Below are 6,010 nucleotides of genomic sequence, written 5' to 3'. Positions count from 1 at the left end.
TGATGCTTGGGGGAAGACATTAAAATCACCTATTTCCCGCTTAGTGACACTGCTGTTGGCAATAAAGGTGTGGTTTTTGTGTGTTTGTTGTTGCTGATTTTTTAGACATGGATACTGAAAACTGACACTAGTACACTGAAATTAAAAGTTAATTTTGTTATTTTATATGTATGAGTGTTTTCCCTGTATGTATGTATGTATGTGTACTCCGAAAGTGCTTGGTACCTGCCAGAACCAGGAGAGTAAGTACATCAGGTGTGAGCCTCTGTGTGGTGCGGGGAACTGGATGAGGGAGGTCCTCAGCAAGAGCAGTGAACTCCTAACTGCTGAGCTCTCTCCAGCCCCACTGACAATTTTATTGGGAAAAATTGTTTTTCTTTCGAAGGATTTTAGAAGTAAAATAGCAGGAGGAATAGGTGTCACTAAGGTACCTGCTTCTGCAGTAACATAGATAATCCCAAGCACAGTTATTAGGGGTCTGGCCTGTACTTCTGCGTGTATCTTAGGGCAGTTTACACTTGACTCAGCCTGTGCGTGGCTCTAGATCCAGAAGGGGAACTTCCCCCAGCAAAGACTGTTGCTTACAAGTCTCTCTCTATTTTTGATTTTATTTTTTTATCTATGTATCTGGTTGTTCTGAAATTGCCAATGTAGACCAGGCTGGCCTCAACTGAACTCTGAGATCTGCCTGCCTCTGTCTCCCAAATGCTGGGATTAAAGAGTGCAACGCCATTCTGGCCCCTGAGAGCAAGAATGGTGGTTCTTTCGTGGGAATAGTCATTCCCAGTTCATGTAACAAATTAAAAGCTGTTAGCCCAAGATGCCCATGGCAGTGGAATTTTATAAGGTCTGTGTGCATGTCTGTTGTATCTAAGAATGAGCAGTTACTGTTTCCTTTTGGCTTTATCACACAGTGTTTAATTGTTAAGCTTTCTGAAGAAAACCTGAACCAGTACAGTGGTCTAACAGACTGCATAAGGACATTCTCTGCCTGTGAAGTCCTTGTGACATTCCCAGTGCTTAGAAAGTGACCATCCCAGCCTACTTAGACTACTAAGTCTAGTAGCTACTTAGACTTTTGATCCCAAGGTCAAGAGCAAATGGGGGTGGCATCCAATTACAGTTTTCCTTTCTTACTTGGGCACTAGGAGGAGGCTGTTTTTCTCTGAGAGACAGATCCAGAGCAGCAGATACGCAAAACGTTCTCAAGGCAATTTAAAGGACATGCTGGTGTAGTTTATTTAATTTATAGGGATGCGAGAAATGGCTTTTAGAAGAAGCATAAATATGTTAGAAGGCCAAGAATGTCACTGTTCCTCTCAGGTAACAGGAACTTCTGATTTATTCCATCATTTAGGCCTTTTCTTTCTTTTTCCTTTTCCTTTCTTTTCTTTTTTTGGTTTTTCAAGACAGGGTTTCTCTGTAGCTTTGGAGCCTGTCCTAGCTCTTGTAGACCAGGCTGGCCTCGAACTCACAAAGATCCGCCTGCCAGCCTCTGTCTCTCAAATGCTGGGATTGAAGGTGTGTGCCACTACCGCCCGGCTAGCCTTTCCATTATTTGTGAACAGGTGGGTAAGTAATTTTTTAAAAATGATTTACATATTTTTATTTTATGTACATTGATTTACTTGCATGTGTGTCTGTGTGAGGGTGTCGGATCCTCTGGACCTGGAGTTACAGTTGTGAGGTGCCATGTGGGTGCTGGGGATTGATCCCTGGTCCTGGAAGAGCAACCAGTGCTCTTAACTGCTGAGCCATCTCTCCAGCCCCAGGTGGGTATATGCTTGTGAGTGCCTTAGCTTTTCATCATCAACAACAACAGCAAACACGGCTAGTGAGTGATGCCCCCCAGCATGTTGGTCATGGGATTCATGTCTGCCAGGCTTGACTCGCCTTGCCCCAGTAGCCTGGGAAGTATGAGTCATAAGTTTATGTGAGATCTTTATGAAGTTCTTTTAATTCCCCACCCGTGGTTTCTCTATTGTATATTAAGTTAGAGCTATTGCCAGTTAGAGCATTCCGTTCTGTTTTGATCTTGAATAGGACAAACGTAGTTCATCCCATCCCACCGAGTCCTGAAGTTCTAAGCCCATCTTGAGTAAGCTGTCATAGGCATCATGTTTGAGCAGCACTGGGGAAGTGGTGTTATTGTTCCTTAACATTGCATGCTGATCTTCAGGGAGGTGTGAATGGTAACATGGTTTTAATTGTGCTCACAGCCTCAGTCTAATGTTAGACTTTGCCGTGCATTTATACTCGGAATAGTGGGTAGACACCAAGTATCACTGATGTGCAATTTGCTTTGACAAGTGAATATTGTCTTTTCGAATAACTCCATTGTATTGCTTATATTTGGTTGTTAGAAGTAGTCTTGTGACTACATCTTTATGTTTCTGATTTTTGTAGGAGAAATTCACAGCAATAGATTGCATGGAAGAATAAACATTAAAATGTAACAAAACAAGTCTGGCTGGTTTCTAAGATTGTTGCTGATATAATATGTCCACCAGTAATACGGCTGTTGGCCTTTGCTTAGCTCTTACGGCAGAACTAACAAGTTATTTTACTTGTCACAGGGTTATTGTTTAGAATCTTTTGGTGATTTGCATTTTTTCTATGAATTTTGGTTTATCCTTCGCCTGTATTTTGTAATGAGCTGTCTTATGTATTCATTTTCCAGGATATAACCCGTGTTTGTGATAGTTCGTTTTCTCAGGCTTGTCTTTTTTTGTTTTTTTCTTTTTGGTTTTTTTGAGACAGGGTTTCTCTGTCTATCCCTAGCTGTCCTGGAACTAGCTCTGTAGACCAGACTGGTCTTGAACTCACAGAGGCCACCTGCCTCTGTCTCCCGAGTGCTGGGATTAAAGGTGTGCACCATCACCACCTGGTAGTTTTCTCAGTCTTTAGAGTTGGTGTGGTGTGGTGGTTTTCTTTTCGCTTTCTTTAATATCAGGAAAGTATACAGTGCTCGATTATGGAATTGGTGGAGCTTTTTAACTTAACAAAATTTATTTTATGTACATTATGCATATGGGTGTTTTGCTTGTATGAGTGTCTGTACCATGTGTGCCTGGTGCCATGGGAACCAGAAGAGGACATCAGGACTCCTGGGACTTGGAGCTACAGATGGTAAGTTGCCATGTAGTAGGTGCAGTGAATTTGAACTTGGGCTCTCTGTAAGAGCAGTGTCTATTGTTAATCGCTGAGCCCAATTAGTAGAGCTCTTAATTGTCAAACTAATGATATTTGCCAGGTGGTTAGATTATGGATTAGCTATTCCTTATCTATAACCAAGTATTTTTATTAAAATTAAGGTTAAATTTAAAAAGGGTTAATTTAGGGCAGATATACTTAAAACTGTTAATCGAGACACGAGACAGCCCTGGGAGAAGCTGTTCAGGGCTTTCTCCCAATCCTAGTCTTCTTGGTGCTTGAAACATGCCCTAGTCTAGGTGTCTTTGATTTTTCTTTTTTCTACTTGATAATTGATTTAAATCTATAGGTTCTTCCCTGGATGTTTCCTGTTTTTTCTCTTGACAGTTGATCGTGAAACTGAAATGTTTGTCCTATGGAGGTTTCCAAAGTTTAGATTTTGCTGATCGCATCTGCATGTTTTGTATCTCAGGAACTGGGAATCAGCTCTGGAAGGTGTCAGTGTTTGGTTTCCTTGAATTGGTGAAACTGTCTCGTTAGTGGTGGTATGTACTTCCATGAGGAGGCACAAACATGCTACCTCTGTGATGTTAGGTCCTGAGTTCTCGTCCTGTGGATTTCTGGTTGTCTTCCTTTCCACTCTGGGCCCCATGTAAAGGCTTCATCCTGTTCTTTTCTTTTGAGACAGAGCTGCTCTGCAACTCAGTGTGTTGCCTGGGTTGTCCTTGAACTCCTGCCTTAGCATCTTGAATGTCTCCAGATAATCCTGGTGTTTATTGGGGTGTTAAGTGGTAGTATTTGAAGTCTGACTACTACTTTATTGACTAGAATGTTGGATCAGGACCATTGTCTCCATTACCTTTCAGCACACTCCACAGAGGTGGGGCACAGTCTTAGAGCTTTCTCGCCTATTTTCAAAGAAGAGTTGGTTTCCTGATACTAAGGGACTTATGGCAGCAGAAGCTGGAGAGATGGCTCAACTCTCCAGAGTGCTTGCTGCTGGTGCAGAGGACCAGAGTTTGGCTCACAACCCATATTGGGTGCTTGTTTACAACCATCTGTGACTTAGGCTTTGGTGGAATCCAATGCCCTCTTCTGGCCTCCATAGGCTCTTGCACATGTGTGCACCAGTTGTTTTTGGAAATGAGCTGTGTACCTGTTTATGTACCTGCAATTGCAAAGCATTTTTTTGTATTTGTGGGGTGTCATGTTATGTTTTGATCTGTGTATATATTGTGGAAAAGAGCAAATGAACCTACGGTTCTGCCTCATCCCACACCTGAGCACCTTGCTTTCCTCTGGTGAGAACGGTTAATGTTTCAGTGGCTTTGCAATACCTTTGGTTTCTGGTCCAGGTCCTTGTGTATACGAAACCTGTGCTCTCTCCTTGTGCTGCCTCTGCGACCCTTGAGCTGCATTATTGCTGATCACAGTGCAGTAAACTCTCTCCTGGAACATTCTATCCTTCCATGAATCACTTCTATCCTTACCCCAGGCTTCTCCTAACTGCTTTTCTTGGCTCTCTTCTAGTAAATTGGTTTTTTAGGCCACATATAAGTGAAATCATAACTATTTTTTAGTGCCCGATTATTTTTTATGCTATGGTGCAACAGACATGTGTTTTGTTATATTACATTTACCCTCAGTACTCGAGTTTCCTATCCTTGGACAGTTAAATTCTCTTTAGAGATCTTTTAAAAAACATTTTCTGTTTGGGTGTGGTTGCGCATGCCTTGTATCCCAGCACTCAAGAGGCGTGAGGCTATTCTTCATGATGAGTTCTAGGACAGCCAGAGTGACATAGTGAGTCCCTGGCTTAAACAAACAAAAAAATCAAAATACAGTTCTGTTTTTATTTGCAGGGGCGGGAAGGGGAGAGAACACCGAGGTGCATGCAGGGCATGTGTAGAGGTCAGAGTACAGCTTTCAGGAGTTGCTCTTTCCTTACATCTTGGGATGTAGGCATCAAACTCAGGTCAGCAGGCTTTAGAAGCAGATGCCGCCACCCACAGAGCCATCTCTCCGGCCTGGATCTTCAGTTTTTATTGCTTAGTCCCAGTCTTTTGATGACCTCTTAGTGTGGCAAGAGATTCTACGTTTACTTTGTACATTCCTACCCCATATATGGAATTATCAGTGTCTCCAACAAGCCATGGATTCTTTTTCCATGAAATAGTACTTCAAGGCCACAATTTGCACTCTTACTTAACTGCTTCCACTGTGATTATTGCTTTTAGAAGAAAACATTTTGTATATGTGTTTTTATGTATAAAAATAGAACTAACATTTTAAGTTTGGCATGATGAGGTTCTGGAGATGGTGGTGGCAACACACTTAGATACACTTCATGTTACTGAACTGTACTCTTGTAGTGATGGAATTAGTACATTTTATGTATATTTTACTACATTGACCAACAATTTAAAAAAATACTTCTTGACTTCCTGATGGTACTTCAGATTCACATGTAGAGCTGTAGAATTTTCCTTTGTCTTACCCATATCAGGAATGTGGTTGTCAAGATTAGTAGTGATCAAATTAAAGTATTATATATTCATTTGCTTTTTCTTTTGACACTCAGGGCATGTTTGTTTATTGGCAGTCTTGGGAATTGAACCTGGGACCTTGTGTATGCCAGTCTGCTGCCTTAAGGCTGAGCTGCACTGTAGTTCTGCTCTCCCCTCACTTCTGGTAATTGCTTATCTGCATTGTAAGTGCAGCCATTCTTCAGTAAATTCTTTGTCCTTATGAACGTTCTTTTTGGCATAAAGCATTCTTGTCAAACCCTGGCAATTGGTAATGTTCTGTCCCTTGTAAACATGTTCTTGTCTGGATGCCTTCTGGATGTTTCTTCCAG

The sequence above is a fragment of the Arvicola amphibius genome, chromosome 3 (assembly GCF_903992535.2).
Source record: "Arvicola amphibius chromosome 3, mArvAmp1.2, whole genome shotgun sequence".
NCBI classification, from domain to species: domain Eukaryota; kingdom Metazoa; phylum Chordata; class Mammalia; order Rodentia; family Cricetidae; genus Arvicola; species Arvicola amphibius.
This window is presented reverse-complemented; position numbering follows the sequence as displayed.